Source organism: Apostichopus japonicus, chromosome 8, assembly GCF_037975245.1.
Source record: "Apostichopus japonicus isolate 1M-3 chromosome 8, ASM3797524v1, whole genome shotgun sequence".
Classification (NCBI taxonomy): domain Eukaryota; kingdom Metazoa; phylum Echinodermata; class Holothuroidea; order Aspidochirotida; family Stichopodidae; genus Apostichopus; species Apostichopus japonicus.
Genome location: NC_092568.1, coordinates 40,145,486 through 40,163,630, shown reverse-complemented (window position 1 = coordinate 40,163,630; position 18,145 = coordinate 40,145,486). Strand labels below are relative to the sequence as shown.

Genomic DNA, 18,145 nt, shown 5'->3' with positions numbered 1-18,145 from the left:
AGAATAGCCTTTAAAGCTTGATAATAACTTTTAAAGTAGCAAAACAATCTGGTCAATTGGCTTAAAACCACAGAACTCAGAGTTCGTCACATTTAAGAAAGTCCATATTGTTACCAAATTGTGTCAATAGGATGGTAACTGCATGCCTTCACTACCATACTAAGTTGCCATTGTTCACTGGGGTAATGTTGACTAGGATTCCCCATCTTTTTGGATTATGAGAATACTTGAGGTGGTCAAGCAATGTTTACAGTTTGATATCATTCCCTGTTAAAGTAGCATATAGGGTGTGCCAGCTCTCAGCATTTCCAATGACATTTAGTTTTAAAGTTAATTTTTATTTTACTTTTTCAAGGCCCAAAATAATGCTTACATGCTGTAGATATTACCTGTATTTTCTTATTTTGCAAAACTTAATTAAGCTGAATGCTACTGTGATTGTGCTTAAATTCATTATCAACATTGGCAGTCTAAGATTGAAAGTAATTAAGGTAACCTTGCATTTTATTTCCAGTGTAGATTACAACTTAATCCATAAGTTTACAATTACCCTCATCCTTATTCTATTTTTTTAAATCTTCATAATTATGGAATTTAAAGAGAGTTAATTCTCCCTTTTCTGATCCCAGTGTCATGCAAGGTATGAGGACTCATCGCATTTTGCAGGAAATGAGCACATAACTGATGGGTAAGTTATATATCTTTTAATTATCCAATATATGTAAGGGTATAGCTCTGCAGTATTCATTTGAACATTTATGTGTACCCTGCTAGCTCTGTCTGATATGAATGCAAAGCCCTGTATATAACCTTTACATAGAGGCATGACTAGTGATTGTCAATATTGAACCTCTGACTATACAGACTCTCCTTCCACTGCCCTCCCGGAACCCCTCATCCAAATGAGCAAAAACAAGCAGGGTTTCCCTATTAAGAGCAAATTGCAAATCATGCAGCTTTGCTCAATATCTATACTCTCTGTCACAAGACTATGAAGAATGTCAATGTGGTATCCTTACATCACTTATGGCCAGTCATATCAGAAGTATGAAAATAAACAGGCATTTTGGAATAATAATAATAATAATAATAAATGAGACTTATACAGCGCCAAATCAGTAAACAAAAGTCAATGCTCAAAGCGCTTTACAAAGAACAAGTGAAAGAATGGGTCTTAAGTAGACTTTTGAAAGTAGAAAGTTTATAGCATGTTCCAATGTTCGAATGTGATCTGGTAACTTGCCCCAGAGATAAGACCCAGAGTATTAGAAGCATCTGTAACCATAGTTCTTCAATCATGGTTTTGGAACAGTTAAATACAGTTTGTTGGAGGAAAGAAGTGTGAGAGTTGGAAAATATGGCAAGAGAAGTTGTGACAGGTACACAGGCTGTTCCAGATGATGAGCACAAAAGGTGAGAAGAAGTAGTTTATACTGAATTCTGTAGCCGATAATGAAGTTACTCCAGAAGTGGGGTGGTTTGGCAATTGATTTTTTTACTAATACACTTTCAGCTTCCCCAAATTCCCTTCAACTGCAAAAAGAAACACTAAGGTATTTTTTGGGGAATTTCATCCTGGAGGATTTACTTCATAAATTTAATATTCACTATAAAATATATTCAGCATATATATATAGATTTACCATATAAATTCAATATTTAAATTCCAGATATGCAATGCACAGTCAGTATGGTAGCATGCACATTGAACCATGTGGATTTGTACTTTACTTATTCATTATAATATATCATTATTTTTATCCTCTTTGATTACTTTTTAGGATTGTATATTTAATATACAATTCACACACTTCATACTCTAACAAGTCCAACTACTAATGAGATTGTAACTTTGTTAACTACTCTAGTACTCTGTAAAATGTTACAAAGTGATGACATCAAAGCGATTGTCACCCAAAGATGTAAAGTCTAAACGAACCCCATTCCCGACCCCCCCCCCCCTTCCTAACACACAAACACACACAAATCATGTGTTGATAACTTTTATGATGTAACTGTTTTAATTATCATACTCTAATTACTAATTTAATAGATATGATTACTCTTAAACCCAAACTAAGGTGACTATTTTGTATACCTGAGGTAAAACCCCTACGGGAGCTTAAAAGTGCCATTAAAATAAGAAAAGCTTTGCCCCATAAGTAAACCTTTTCAGTAAATTGTTTAGATCTCAAGATGATATCTTATCAAATATGAGAAAAATGTTGGATTGCTCAGTTGCTTTCACTCCACAATTTACTATTCTTCTGCAAAATGTATATTCTTCAATTCATGCCAACTGAGCAATTGAACAATATTCTGGAAAATATTTAACTGAAAACTTATCTAGTCATAAGGTGATGTGGAAGATTTAGAGTTACCATGTTAATATAACACAACATCTTGACAAAATATTGAACCTTGGTTGAGATACCAAGTTACGCTAACTTGAAATCTCCGTAAAATTTGTTGAAACGATGAGTTGCCATGTTACACCTAACTCGTCATCTCGACAAAATTTTGATTTTTGGCGAGATACCAAGTTAAGCTAGCTTGACATCTCATTACATTTTTTAGATTCGAGACAAAACATGACCAAATGATAAGTCACCTTTGCTAAAATGAATCCTACATTGTAACATGTAAAATTGTAAAATATATCTAAAGACCAAAAAGTTTGTGATAACTTTGCCTCTCTCTCCCTCCCTCCCCATCCAGATGCCATTGTATTGTGCTATTGTACAGTTGTTCGGTACTAAGCATTTACTGTCAGTTTGTTGTAAGCGCTAGATAGAAAAATTCAGGAATGAGCTCCATACAGTATTAATGAAAGCAATGTTAACCCTTTTGTCTGCACACTTAAAGACATATACAACATGAACCCTATACCTTTTCTTCGAGTTTATGGCAGCAACTACATTACAATAAAATGTTGTTAACTTGAATACCACGAACCCTTCTAATTATTTGTAAGCGAATCTTTTAGCATTCTGATTCCAGGCCATGTAACTTTAGTCAATGTTGTGAACACTTTAATGTGCTACATAAGGTGCAAGCTACTTCCATTCAAATATAGTACGCATTACGTGTGTTAATTAGATATGCAACTTCATTACTTCTAATTCTAACATATTTCAATTATTCTAAGAGTCATAAGGGGAAGGATATGGTTTTCTTTGGAATTGAACAAAGCAACATATGACTGGCTCTTGAACAATTTACATTAAAGTTAGAACCTCATGGGCCTGTACAGAATAACATACTTTTAAACGTTTTCAAACTATATGACTATGGAGACGTTCATTGGTACTTTACTATCCTTGTTTAATATCAATGAAATATTCACAATTGAACAAAGACTCCAAAGTTAAATCAGTAAATCAAAATAAATTTAGTACTCCCACATTATACTTTACACCAAGAATTATGTAAAATGTGCACATATTTGAGCTCAGACATAGAAATAAACTTGAGTTGCAACTTCAAATAGTAACAAACAAGGACTCCAAAGTTATATCAGTACTCCACAATAAAAATCAGTACCCCCACATGGTACTGTATACCACAACTTATGTAAGGTTGCTAGTTTTTTGTCTGAAAAAATTAGGTAAAAGTTGGAAAAATATTAGTTCAAAGATTTGTTTTCTCTAAAAAGCACATATTTGAGCTCAGAAATAGAAATTAACTGGAGTTGCAACTTCAAATAGTAACAAACTCCAAAGTTAAATCAATGCTCCAAAATAAAAATAAGTACCCCCACACTGTACTGTATAACACAACTTATGTAAGGTTTTCTAGTTTCTTGTCTGAAAAATGAGGTAAAAGTTGGACATTTTTAAGGGTGCATCAAAGTATAAAAAGTTTTCACAAAATGATCTCTGACTTGCCTATTTTTTCTCTCAGTACTAATTACATTTACGTCTTAAAGATATATTTAAAATCTAGCTTCATGCAATAGTGGCAAATGTTTCAATAGTTTCTCTGAAAATTTGAACTCAAAACCTTAAACCATTGCTTACTTATACTAATTCTGCACAATAAAAAACAATAAACTACATAAGGAGTACAGAGAAATTAGTGTGCAGGACAAAGTGACTTCAACATAAGACTAAAGAACTTTTTGCTTTCTTTTTCTATTTATTTCAATGATTTACAATTCATTAATCTGTACAAATTCAAATTCATTAATCTGTACAAATTCATTAATCTGTACAAATTCAAATTCTTTAATCCATACAAATTCATTAATCTGTACAAATTCAAATTCATTAATCTGTACAAATTCAAATTCATTAATCTGAACAAATTCATTAATCTGTACAAATTCTTTAATCCGTACAAATTCATTAATCTGTACAAATTCATTAATCTGAACAAATTTAAATTCATATTAGAATTGCATTTATTGCATCATTATTGAAATAATTAGTAAACAAAAACACAGAAACCCTGAGAACAGACCCTGAGAATTAACAGAAATACACATAAATATCCCAATGCATAACGAAAATTGCCAATATATGATCTACAATCAAAGAACACCCTTTCCCCCACAATTGACACATAACATAACAAAAGTTGACCCCTAATTAAAAGTTAATTACACAAAAGACAAAACTAACAGAAAATTATAACTGGGATGTAATGTGATTGGAAGTATTACAGCACATGACAGCATATAAACAGGTAAAGTGCCTGTATGCATACTTTAATGTGCTGTTAGACTACGTTTAGAAAGCTAAGAGGCAGTGAGGTAGCGGTTGGTTAGTTAAAACAAATTTAACTAGGTTAATAAAGCTTAACTCATTTACAAACTATTTACAAAGTTATGATGGCTGACAGTGGCTACACATCTCAGTAAAGTATATACCCTTCCTGTCTTCTCCCTCCTCACTGTTGTCCTATATGAGTTTACCTATCAATCAACTATTCAGTAACGAGGGTAGGTAAACCTACATAGGACAAAGAGACAGAAAAGGAATACATATCACTGGAAGTTGTAATTTAAGAAGAAGAAAAAAAAATCTAAACTACTGGTAGGGAGGTGATCTCCACGGCAACAAGACTGGTGTATTTACAAGCCGTGTTAGTTTTAGCTTTGTACATGCAGGGACAGGGGGAAGCGTTTGCATTTACAGCAAACAATATAATGAGAAAAAAATAGAAAGGTAGAAGGTACATTGACAACAACAAATTCAATGAAAAGAAAAAATCTACACTACTGGTAGGGAGGTGGTCTCCACGGCAACTAGATGGTGTATTTACAAGCCGTGTTAGGTTTAGCTTTGTACATGCAGGGACAGGGGGAAGCTTTTGTATTAACAGCAAACAATGTCATGAGAAAATCAGTACAGAGGCAACTAATATTTACAGCAACTAAGATAAAAAAGGAAGAACCATTAAAAGACAAGTACTGAACAATACCAGGACAAGGACTAGACAATATCAGGACAAGGAATAGACAATACCAGGACAAGATAAGGACTGGACAATACCAGGACAAAGACTAAACAATACCAGGACAAGACAATACCAGGATAAGAAAATACTAGGACAAGGACTAGACTATAACAGGACTAGATGATACCAGGACAGTACAAGGAATGGACAATACCAAGACACAACCTTTGTCTTGGTATTGTTCGGTCTGTTTGTCCATTGAACTGGTATGATCTATTCTGGACAAACAATACAAACACATATATTGTACAATTTTTAGTACTGGCACAATAGACATCCCATTTGAAAGTAACAATTAACATTTATATACCATTTAAAAAAACAAATTTTACACAATATGACAAATTCCTCCCTCCCCACCCCTTTCACAAGTTCCCTACTTATTAAATCTGCCTTATTCCCATGGATTCCTTAAAATGCCCCAGACTCAAAAGTTACCCCTTCCACTTCTAGGTTTGCCTCTTTTACAATAGTTTTTTTTCCTTTTCTTCTTTATGAGCATGAAATGTGAGTAGGAGTATTTTGAACTTTACTCAAAAATCAATAGGAAGCCAGTGCAGATCCTTTGTAAGTGGGGTGGTATGACATCTTTTGTTTGCTCATTTGACTATTTGTCCTGCAGTATTTGAAGTTTCTGAATTTGGAACTCAGGATTCCAAATAAAAGAGAATTTAATGGTAGTTAGTATAGGCCCCAAATTATAGCAAGCTATAATTGCTAGAAGTTTTCAAAAAGTACTATCCAGGGGGTCTCTACTCTACAAATTGTTCTTAGACATTTTTATGGAACGCACAAGATGACTGAATGAAGCAGTGAGGAATATTTCCTCAAAGCTTAATACTTTTGACCAAAAGTGACCATATTTGTATATCTAGCATATTTGGAGCCGAAACAGCATAACTTTAAGTAATCTAGTTTGAAGTAACAAATGTACAAGAACTTCACATGATCTCTGATCAATGTACTTCCTCATTGGACCAATGTTTCATAATTTCCAATTAGCGGATCAACAGACATTTTCAACATGCTTATTGAAAGATGGATGCGCATCGAAAAAGGCACCGAGGTTCCTTACTGTAGAAGATACAAGTACAGACTCATTACCCACAGAAAGTAGAGGGAAGTTTTGTCTAACGACAGAAAATTTTGAATGAAATACAATAAAACTCAGTTCTATCACAATTCAATTTAAGATAATTAGAAGTAAACCAGCTATGAAGGTCTCTGATGCATCTTTCCATTATGCTGAAATCATTTTGTAAGTTGTCAAATGTTATGAAAGGCAACACCTGGGTATGGTCAGCAGAATGATGAAACTCACGTATAATATCACTTAGTTCAGCAAGATTCAAAGAAAAAAGTACTGGTCCAAGTACTGAGCCTTGTGGTACACCACAATCAAATTTATGAGATGCGGAAATAACATTTCCAAGTTGCACATGTTGATGACGATCAGAGAGATAAGACTGGAACCATCACAAGGCAGATCCTGTTATCCTGTACTTGAATGAGGCTTACTCAATAAAATATGATGATTCAACAGTATCAAATGCTGATGAAAGATCCAATAGAACCAAAAGAACCTGTCGGTTTTTATCAAGCTCCAATGTAAGAAAGTTGTGGACTGCATTAAGGGCCATCTCAGTGCTATGGCCAGACTTATAAGCAGATTGATATGGTTTGAGTAGATCTTCCTGAATGAGGTAGTCCATTAAGTGTGATAAAACGACCTTTTCTTAAATTTTAGATACAAATCCCATGTTGGAAATAGGACAATCATTACGTTAGCAGTTTCTTTCTTAGTAATTTTTCTTTAACGCAGTAGCAGGAATCAAATGGGCAACTTTGAAAGAGTCTGGGACAGTTCTTATTGCCATAGAATGATAAATAATATGTGTAATTGAAGAATGCAGCACAGTTCAGCAATCCTTATCTTACCATGTTGGCAATGGATCAAGTAAACATGACTTGGATGGTAAATTCAAAATAAATTTTCTGTTACAACAAAGTCCTCAGAAACCTGAGGTTAAGAGTCAAGTAGAGTGCCAGAAGATGGTGTAACAGAACATATTAACGATGAATGCTGGCTCTGAATATTTACTGATGCACAAAGTTCAGCAATCTTGTTGTAAAAATAACAGGACAATCTTGTTGACAGCTCAGTCTCACAAGAATAGTCTGGTAGTATCAATGTTTTCCATTTGTGAGAAAATCCTTGGAAAAGCTTCAGTGACCCTTAAAAGAATAGTATTTCCTATTTGCCTCATAAATATTTAATATTTTCTATAGGGTTTGCTTGTAACCAGTGGTAGCATGTTCAAAATGCTGTAGATGTCAGGCAGTCCTTGTCCCAGTCCAACCTCCATTGCAGCATAGGTCATTCGCTGGTTGAGTTTTTGCTGGGCGTGATGTTAGCTGATGTCTGTGGCTTTGGACCCTTGCTACAAGCCAAGCAAACCAAGATCAATTGAAAAGAGAGACCTTTGTAATTTTTTCAACTTGATGAAAGCTGAGAGGAAAAGAAAAAACAGCTACTGATTAGTTCATTAAGCATGAGGCTAGTCTGAGGAATTATATCAGCAGTAATTACTAATTACAGGGCAAAGAGAAAGAAAAAGAACATTCTCTTATCAGAGTCACTGTTTATAGCCTATAGCATGCTAGCCTTGCTACAACTTGGCTAATACTTTCTAGGCCTGGGCCTAGGCTACATAGAGCTGGACTTTAGGCCATCCTTTGTAACTAAACATACTGAAAATAACTCTCACAACGACGGAATAAAAGGAAGGAATCAGATATCTGAATAAGTCGAAACACTTAACATATTCCAATATAGACCAGGCTATGAATGAGCTAGACCACCTGGAAGGAGGATTTATCTTATGTGGTTTTTCTAGACCAGAATTTCATAAGGAATAAGAATAGCTTGGGTAAAAAGCCCAAATCATGAATGCACGCCCCAAAAGGAGGTTTCCTAGGAGGGGTCGATTTTTTTAACGAAAAATGCCAGAGGTCTCATTTACACACAAAATAGGATAAAATGTGGTTTTTCTAGACCATAATTTCATAACGAATAAGAATATCTTGGGTTAAAAGCCCAAAACCTGAATGCAACCCACCCCCCCCCCCCCCGAAAAGGTTTTTTTCTGGGGAGTCTATTGTTTTAAGGAAAAAATACCATAAGTTAAATTTACACAAAAATAAGATAAGAGAAACTATTATCCTCAAGATTTAAACCCAGTTGGTTAATTAAGCCTTATATATTGGATGTGGTAACACTGGTGGTGGGGGGTATTACGGGTTCTCTAAAGTATCCCTATTTAACCCTTACTGCACTGGGGGGAGCATTATGAAATTTTTGCCACAAATTTTGAACTGTTTGAGATATGAACTAGATTCTTTCATGACTTTTTCCCCACTTCTTGCACACATTTTGACACCACTTTGGTCCATATAGGGCCCCTGTAGGTTAAGTTATGTACCAATTTGTGATGACCCACAGAAATGTTTGCAATTTTTACATTGACTTGTGTTAAAAAATGTTAGTTTAAATAGGTTACAAATACTCAAACTTTTACCCTTTATGATATGTAGCAATGCCACATGTTCCACAAGCTCTGAGGATGCAAAAGTTGTATTAGATAACAACACATGTAGGCACATATCGCAAGGTCTTCAGAATGAGCGACATTGATCTAACCACCAGCACAGAAGACATCACTAACTGGCATTCATGCCCTCACAGGCAACCACTACAACTCTTCCTTCTTTTGAAAAGGAAAAAGGAACTTGCTACCCAGATAACATCATGCTAGCGGTCCACCGGCGGCCCGCCAGCTGCACCACTGGCGGCCCACCGGCAGGGAAAGCCGGCGGAACGCCAGAGATTTGGCCGGCTTTAATCCGGCGTTCCACCGGCGACTACGCCAGAAGACCGCCGGAGAAACACCAGCGTACCGCCAGTGTTTCACAAGCAGACCGCCGAAGAAACGCCAGCATACCGCCAGTGTTCCACCAGTAGACCGCCAAAGAAACGCCAGCGTACCGCCGAAGAAACGCCAGCGTTCCGCCGGTGTACCGCCAGTGTTCCACCGGCAGACCGCCGAAGAAACTCCAGCGTACCGCCAGTGTTCCACCAGTAGACCGCCAAAGAAACGCCAGCGTACCGCCGAAGAAACGCCAGCGTTCCGCCGGTGTACCGCCAGTGTTCCACCGGCAGACCGCCGAAGAAACTCCAGCGTACCGCCAGTGTTCCACCAGTAGACCGCCAAAGAAATGCCAGCGTACCGACGAAGAAACGCCAGCGTACCGTCAGTGTTCCACCAGCAGACCGCCGAAGAAACGTCAGTGTACCGCCGGTGTACTGCCAACACACCGCCGGAGAAACGCAAGCTTACCACCGAAGTACCGCTGAATTTCTGTCAGAGAGAGCTACTGGCTATCCACTAGCTAATATCCAGTGTTCTGGCGACCTGCTAGCCCACATCTGGTATTCCGCCAGCAACCCGCTAGGCAGAGATCTTCACATGAATTGCTAACCAAATATCTGTGTTCCGGCAGAAAACTGTCTGGGGTGTACTACTAGAACAGAGCTATTGGTCTACCTACAAAGTTTACTGAATTACACATGCGGTTACATATAAAGAAACAATGACGGACACAGTGAAATAAGTTGCTATCATTTTATTATGCCTATAAATTACAAAGCGAGAAAATGAGTTCCAGCGTTAAATATTGCAACAGCACTAAAGAAATTCACTCGTCAACTGTTTGTGGTGTAGTCCGAGATTTTTCGCCCTCCCTCACAATCAGATGCATCCTTCAGAAATCTCACCACCGTCGCCTGAATATCAGGTGAAGTCGATTGTGCAATTTCTCTGTACAGTTTCTGCTAATCGAAACACATTACACAAAACATTACATAAAAGATTGCATTCTACACAAGCAATAAAATGAAGCCAATAATGGGTTACCCGATACTCATAGCTAGAACAGTTACTACTGTTCATGTTCCACAACCATGCATCAGTTACTACTGTACTGTGCTCGTAACACAGTAACATGTGTTACAGGTGGCACGTGGCAAGTTTTTTTGTAAATGCAAATTTCAAAAAAATAATAATTTAAAATTATAAAATTTAAAACATTAAAATTATTGCAAATTTTCACCTGTCTGACTCTTAGTTCAACGTGTCACAGCTTTTTTTTGATAATTACTGTGCCAACTGTAACACTAGCTATGAGTATCGGCTGGGGTCTCACATTATGATCACAATTGCTTAAACTACATTATTCACATTTTCACACATTTACAATTTTTTCAGTGATATACGAAATATTTCCTTTGCCTTTGACAGTCACCTTCTTCATTTTATACTGAGCACATGCATTACTGTTGCAAATCCAGGTCCCATCAATTGGGAAAGAAAGTGACAATGGACCGGTCAATAAAATCATATGGTGAATTAACTTTAAAATCAACGCTGAATGCTGCTTTTCATTTGCATCTGAAACAACACATCTTACATCAACATATATTTGTAGTAACTTTTTGAAATGACCAGAAATTCAATGTATATTAAAGCAAGAATTCTCGTTGAAGGGGTGTTGCATTGAAAAGTTGGCCGATCCATGAGTCAAATGCACAACCCCTTCCCCACAACTCAAGGTTCTCTTCACTGGTGCTGAAAACAAAAATGACACATATAAACTCACTTTCAATTATGTATTTCATACATGTAGCTTCGCAAAGGCTGTTTTCCCAGTGGTACATGTCCAGTTCAGTGTGGTAGCAACTGCATTTGCCAATACATCACCCAGGATTCTTTTAACGCACTCCTTCAACGTGTTGCCACCAAGAATTGATAGTCTTTTGTTCTTGAAACAACAAAAAGAAAGAAAAGCTAATGAGAAACCATTCAATAATTATTATACAAACAGAAATATTCAAGTAATTCTATTTCATCCCACACTTTGGCATCTTTTGCTAATTTCTTATCAATATTTTAAGAGGAACTAGCAATGCAGTGCTGCAATGTTCCTTTCTGAGTCCAGTCAAAAACAAGATTGATTTAACAGCCCACTTTTGTAGAATGCACTGCAATGTAAAATCATTTCTGGCCAAACTCTTGTTACCTAAATGCTTTCATGCTGTTACTACCTTTGAGTTTTAATTGTCTCCCAGGAAAAGGAAATTAGCCCCTCAGGAAATATTTTATTTTGTACAGACCACTGACACAATAACACCTGACTTGGCTTCAAATTTATAATGATAAACTAACATTACACTTTGGAAAACTGTTTTCTGATTACTTTCCTTACACTTTTAAACTGACTTACCAAATATCTTTCCAAAGTCTTGTTTGTTTCAATACAGTCATCCAGGTTATTAAATTCCTCCAAAGATCCCACAGGAATAGTAATGCGCTGGCTTCTAGCTTAGTTCCTGAAAATCCTGATCTGGAAAAATTGATAAATTGTGATTAAATTTGCTGATCACCATCTGACCATCTTCCTCAAAAAACAACAACAACAACAGCATACTTTGGTGTTTGCATACTGCAAATTAAAGTTAACAGTAAATAAGTTCACAACAACATATTGTGCAGGAGAGGAATGGCTGTCGCTCCTTTATATACTTAGAATCCTTTCACTATTAACTTCAACTGTGTCATCATGCAGCTCAAAGTTGTTATCATTATTGCATGTTTCTTGTAAAATAGTGTTGACATGCCCATCAACCTCATTTTGTATTTTCCTTGTTTAGTTCGCCAGGGATTTCACATAAGTCTTTTTTTTTCTGTTAATCTACTGCAAAAAAAAGAACCAAAAACAACAACCTAGAGCTCTTCATTCTGTATCCATTACTTACAATGGGCATCACCCCTTCAATTAATTTTTTTTTTTTTTTTGAGAACTTCCTACAGTGTCCCTATATAAGGTCAAATTTTACATCATCAACTACAGACAAATCATGTTATTTGTTACTTTGTCTGCAGAGCTTTTTAAACAGAATAACAACTGGTAATTACCCTCCTGCTTGCCCAAAGTTGTATCTACTTTCATTGCCATATAATTCACCTGGGAATACAATAGAGGGGCAAATTGAACCTAAACTACCTCCACTAACTATAGATGCTTTCAATGATTTATTGCCAAGGAATTTAAACAGTTCTCCCCGCAACACTGTAAACTTTTAACCCTTTAAAGTAACTTTCCATAGAGTTAAATAGTAGCATGCAATACAGACATAGCATAGAGGCAGTTCAGCTATTGGGCAAATAAACTTTACTTTAACTGAGGATCGCTTCAATGTAGGCAGCTATTTTCTTGGAAATCATGCGCAGAATGATTCACCAGAAACTGAGCACATGGAATAGACCCAATGCAAATATTTCAAATTGACAGTAGCCAAGATAAAAAGCAACAAAAAGAGATAAGGCAGCCACAATTTTTTTAGAAGCCAAGAGGCTAGATATGAAATATTTTTCATTATCGTGTTGGTTGGTATCACCAAGGGCGTATGAACCAGTGAAAAATGTGGAGGGGCGGAAGTATCATTCCGCCTCCCCCCCCCCCCCCTGCTTCGCAAGTCAGAAAACCCCTTTTTCATTTCGAAATGAGAAAAAAAATCTCATGTGGAGCACCAAATTGCATCTAAGGCCAGGTGAAAATACAAAATTAAGTTTACAAAATGGAGTGGTTGTTGAAGTGTGCCATATTGCACCCTCCCCCAGGCCGGCCATCAGTCTTCAGCCCCCCACTCAAAAGTACCTTCCTACGCTACTGGGTATCACTATACTCCACAGGAGTAATCATAAACTATGATGACGATGATCTATTGTTCTCCAAAATGCTTAATTTGTCACATAAACTTTGAAGCCTAAGCACTAAACATGAAATCCAAAAAGATTTAACCACCAACCCATTCCTGATATTTAAAAACAACCATACTTATATTATTATTAATAAGGTTTTAACATTGAGTCCTTACCTTCTTAACTAGGCCTAGGGGCCTACTGTAGCTACAAACAAATAAAACAGTACATTGTACTAGTGTACTACTACTAGTAACTAGTACTAGCCTAGTATAGTAATACATATTTCAGAATATGATATTTAAAATTAGGAGGAAGCCTTCCATAGTCATCTAGTAATATTTACAGAATTAACCTTCTGCAGATAACACTTTTCTACTAATAAAGTCAGCAAACAAATGTTTCGGCATAACCTAGCTATTATACAAACAACGGTCATTAGTTTACCTTTATGTGCGATCGTTATTGCTCAGCCTAACACAATTAACACTACAAATGTAGGCTATGTGTAATTCATACACTGCGAAAGGCTTCTCATTAAGCGATACATTTTAGCCTAACGCTAGATTACGTCTAAGTTTATTTAAAAAATAGTCACTTCAAATACTTGCGAAATCAATTATGTACAACTGTCAACCCTTAGTAAGAAAAAACCGGTTCATACCTCTTAAGCAAATTTGTATCTGCAGACTGCAAGTACTTTCAAAAGAATAGATCAGGATATCCAACATCGAAAGAGTTGTAACGGATTACAAAAGCGACCGCTTTACAAACTAGCTGAGGACACTGAGCATTGTGGTTTAGCGATTGGATGCCAGTTATACTAGGCTCGTTCGATCAGGGAAAAATGTTTTCTGAACTTTTTTCTCTCAACTACGCTAAATTGTTCAAGATTAATAAATACTTCTTGGGATAGTTGAAATTTATTAAAGTATTTGGATATCACTTATAACGTTATTGCTCAATATTTATTTCAGAATTCAAATTTGTTGAAAATATTATTCTGTAAGTGTTCCTGTGGTTAAGGGTATTACCCGCCCATTTTGCCCAAACGCTTGCCAACATTTCTTAATGTGGTATCCGTCAGACTCGTTCGATCAGTATTTTTTTTTTCCCTTCAAATATTATGTAGTGTATGATAATATATATTACAATGGATGGTAAGCAAAATTTAACTACTTTGAGTTAGCTCAATCTTTAATTACCTTATAGTTATTGGCAAATATAGGTTTTAGGAAAATATTATTCTGTTAATTGTGCCAGTGTGGTAAGGTAACTTCCCGCCAACTCTGCACAAAAGCTATCCAATATTTCCTCCGGCGGTACTGCTGTCGGCATTCCGCTGGACTTACAAGCCAGCTGTAATATCTATCGGTCCTTTAGCAGACCACCAGCCGTTGCCTAATAACGTATTAGCCCATGCAGCCGCACCTAAACCTGGCCTATACTAATGTACATAAAATCCAAGTGTTCTTAATTTTTCTCTCCACAGGAACAAATATATACAAAAAGCACAGGTAAAATAGTTTAATAGAAACTCATCTTTAACTAAACATTCACATAGAGACCTAAGATTTTGGACAGACCCGCTGGTCAATGTGCATGTGAGCTTGTGTAAATTGCTGAGTGACTTTCATAACATAATATTTGTGGGAAATTTTCAACGGCGTTACGCTGTTGGTTTGCTGTCGGAATTCTGCTAGGTTCTTCCAAGCAACAATGTCTATCGGTCCGTTGGCGGGCCTCCAGCGTGTAAACGCCGGCTTTTTTACGATGTCAATACGCTGTTGGTCCGCTGTCGGCAATACGCTGGGTTTTTCCAAGCAGCAATGTCTATCGGTCCGTTGGCGGACCTCCAGCGTGTGATGCGTACTGGGTATATAGCATAAAGAGTAGGAGTGTCAAAGAAGGTTTAAATTTTGAGGTTAATAAGATTTTGTTTTATCTTATTGTGTGTAAATGTAACTCATGGTATTTTTTCCTTAAAAAATGCCCCCCCTCGAAAGATCCCCCTTTTCAGGGGGGTGCGCTCAGGATTTGGGCTTTTTACCCAAGATATTCTTATTCCTTATGAAATTCTGGTCCAGAAAGATCACATGAGATAAAGCCTCCTTCCGGGTGATACCTAGCTCATTCAAAGCCTGGTGTAATACTAGGGTAGAACTCAAATGAAGCTGTATATGATATATGTACATGTGCCTATAGTAACACAAACACTAGTGATGCCTAAAGCTAGCCTAGGCCTAGCCCATAAACCTTGGCCTAAGCTCGGAATGAAATTTAATTATTCATACCTCCTGGATAAAGGTTCACACTATTCAGGGAATCTGAGAGTTGCTTCAATTCCACAAATCTGTAGCCTTTAGTTGTGTATTGGTAAACAGGGGCAACTTCTGACACCATGGCTTGCTTGGTCGCCATGCCAAACTTCCTGCCTGACAGTGTCACTGACAACAGCTTACTATTACTATAGTAGTAGTGCTACACTGAGAAGAAGCAGCGACTTTCTGTAAAACTTTCCATTTGTCAGTGAAATGGAGTCCCACGAAAACGAGAAACTTTGAGGGTTTTTTTAATTCCTTTTTTTGCTGGGTGCCATAAAATTTAGTTTTAAATGAAAAAAATTAGTTGGAATCAAGATGATGTCCTGAGATTTGGCAAATACAATTTTTGCACACGTACAGTAGTGAAAAGTTACAGATACAGGGAAGCGCAAATGGTTATAAATTTTCAAGAACAATTTTGTTTTTACTACACAGTCACAACACTTTGGAGGGCCAATTGAGCAAAAATACCAGAATTTTTTAACAAATAAGCCATGATTTTGATAAGATTCAGAGATACTTCCTGATGAAAAAACTGATTACTAGTTACACAAAACTTACGGAAATATTTTTTATCATTAATGATCACTTATTAATGACTAATAAGTAACGTTATTTTTTCACCTTATGGACACAATGATAACTTTGAGTTGAAGGGTGCATCAAAATACATACGAAGTTATCGTATCCCATATTGGAAAACACTGATCAATGGAATTTCGGAAAGAGACAATGTTGAGGGAACGTAGTTGGTATTTGCAACGCGTGAGTAGTACTGGGTATATTTTGAGGGTTGATATAACATGAAATGGGGTATCACTTGTATCTTCATCAAATTAGGCTGCCAGGGTTGCCGATTTTGCTTTCCTCGTGGTTAGTGACTTCATATTTCTCGGCACAGTAAGTATAGTAACAATACCTATTTCGCGAATTAACGAATGTGCTGGATATATAGACTATGATTCCTATGTTGACTAGCTGAGTGTAGGTTACGTTTAGGCATCAAATGCTCCGTAGTGCAGTATTTGATGCACTAATTTGTAATTCGATGTTTCTTCTTCTCACAATTTGCAAAGGGCCATGCTTCCCTGCCCATCACCTCTCTCGTATAGCTCTTTTTTTTTTAACCTTTCGATGTTTGCCGCAATTAAGGCTCTCAAAAATAATTTAATATCGGCAGAAATGCTTATAAAACATGCCTCTAATCCATAGCCGTCGCATTAAGCATAACACTAGGTTGTTACATCGTAAAAAGGGTCTCGGAATAAAATTTGCTCAAATTATGCACAAGTGAACGCAATTTTTCATGTGAAAAAACAATATTTGAGTAGTTTCTAGTTGTTATGATATCTTTACATCAATCTGGTAACATTCTACAGTAATTATAAACAAGTTACGATGGTACCATTTGCTGTTTAGTTTGATTGGCCTTAGCTTACATTTTCTAATTGAACTTGAATGGAATTAAATTGGTAACAAATAAGGCTGTTTAACTTCAAGTTAGTACTTCTATTTGTTCATAAATGGAATAATACTGATAATGTGTACAAACCACCCTTTGCAAGTGCTTATAAGCACTTTCAAAGGGTGGTCCCAATACATGCAAATTGTGAGCCCTCTTTGGAGATAGGGGAGGAGGGGTGTAAGGAGTATGCATTGAAACATTCAATAAGCAATAGACCTACACTGGTTTCCAAATAGGAGCAACTCAAAGGCTTTTGAAATCTTGTACTTGAAAAATATCATTGATATGACAATATGACTAAGATCAACGATTTTAGGGCGGGTGTAATGTCATCAATAATTCCTGTGTCAATCATTTATGGTGCTCCATAAAAGAACTATTAGCTGCAGAAAATCATCTCTCAAATAATTTGTTCAAAATGTACTATGCTGGATGGTACGTGCCACTTGATGCAACCGCCTACATTGATTTACATATTGCAGAGATAAATCATAAAAGATTTCTGAGGATCAAGGTCTTCTTTAAATTCCCAAACTACGAGCAGCTGGCTACGGGCCACATCCACAAAAACCGAACATATATATAGTCATACAGTACCAAAATTGCTCATTATTCTGTATATGAATGTGTTACAGTTACTGAGGGTAATCAAACATAGGTCGATACTTGGGAAAACATGGGATGAGGTGGTCTATATCAGTGAGGTGAATACGTGGCTAATTCCATGCTATCTTTGAATTATACTCTTTGAACTATAGTTGCACATATATCATAAATGGGCGTAGGAATGATTTGTGTGCACCCTAATTGGCTTAAGTGAGCAGTAATAATTGCATTAGTGAAGATCGATGCTGTCATGTGACTAAAAGTCTAAAACAGTTCATTTGAGTGCATTCAGGGGGTGCATGCATGTCTTCGAACACAAGCAGGTTTCTCTCCATGCCATATGTAGCACATAGTTAGAGAACATATCCCTGTAGAATATTTGCCCTCTTTCAGCTGATCACTGACCTCCAAGGTAATAAAGCTTAATTCAATAACACCTCTGCATTAGTATGACCTTGGCCATACTCACAACA

The 18,145-nt window shown here is 36.6% G+C and overlaps 4 long non-coding RNA genes across 6 annotated transcripts in view; 1 reads left to right on the top strand and 3 right to left on the bottom strand.

Moving 5' to 3' along the window:
- Window positions 1-18,145, bottom strand: part of LOC139971994 (uncharacterized) — a 264,346-nt gene that overhangs the window by 35,928 nt on the left and 210,273 nt on the right. The window lies entirely within an intron of this gene.
- Window positions 1-18,145, top strand: part of LOC139971977 (uncharacterized) — a 54,326-nt gene that overhangs the window by 1,668 nt on the left and 34,513 nt on the right. Inside the window, exon 1 of one of the 2 annotated variants that reach the window (XR_011794551.1) lies at window positions 1-688. This exon is cut by the window's left edge and continues 1,668 nt beyond it. This is a non-coding gene — a long non-coding RNA (uncharacterized lncRNA). The remainder of the gene's footprint in view (window positions 689-18,145) is intronic. The other variant, XR_011794552.1, reaches the window with a different exon arrangement.
- LOC139971982 (uncharacterized) lies at window positions 5,228-16,366 on the bottom strand. Its single transcript, XR_011794557.1, has 2 exons — window positions 15,572-16,366; window positions 5,228-7,969 (listed from the first exon to the last, which is right to left on the bottom strand). It is a non-coding gene; the product is annotated as an uncharacterized lncRNA (long non-coding RNA).
- On the bottom strand, window positions 8,614-14,973 carry LOC139971980 (uncharacterized). The gene is made up of 4 exons (XR_011794555.1): window positions 13,942-14,973; window positions 11,800-11,919; window positions 11,176-11,337; window positions 8,614-10,348 (listed from the first exon to the last, which is right to left on the bottom strand). It is a non-coding gene; the product is annotated as an uncharacterized lncRNA (long non-coding RNA).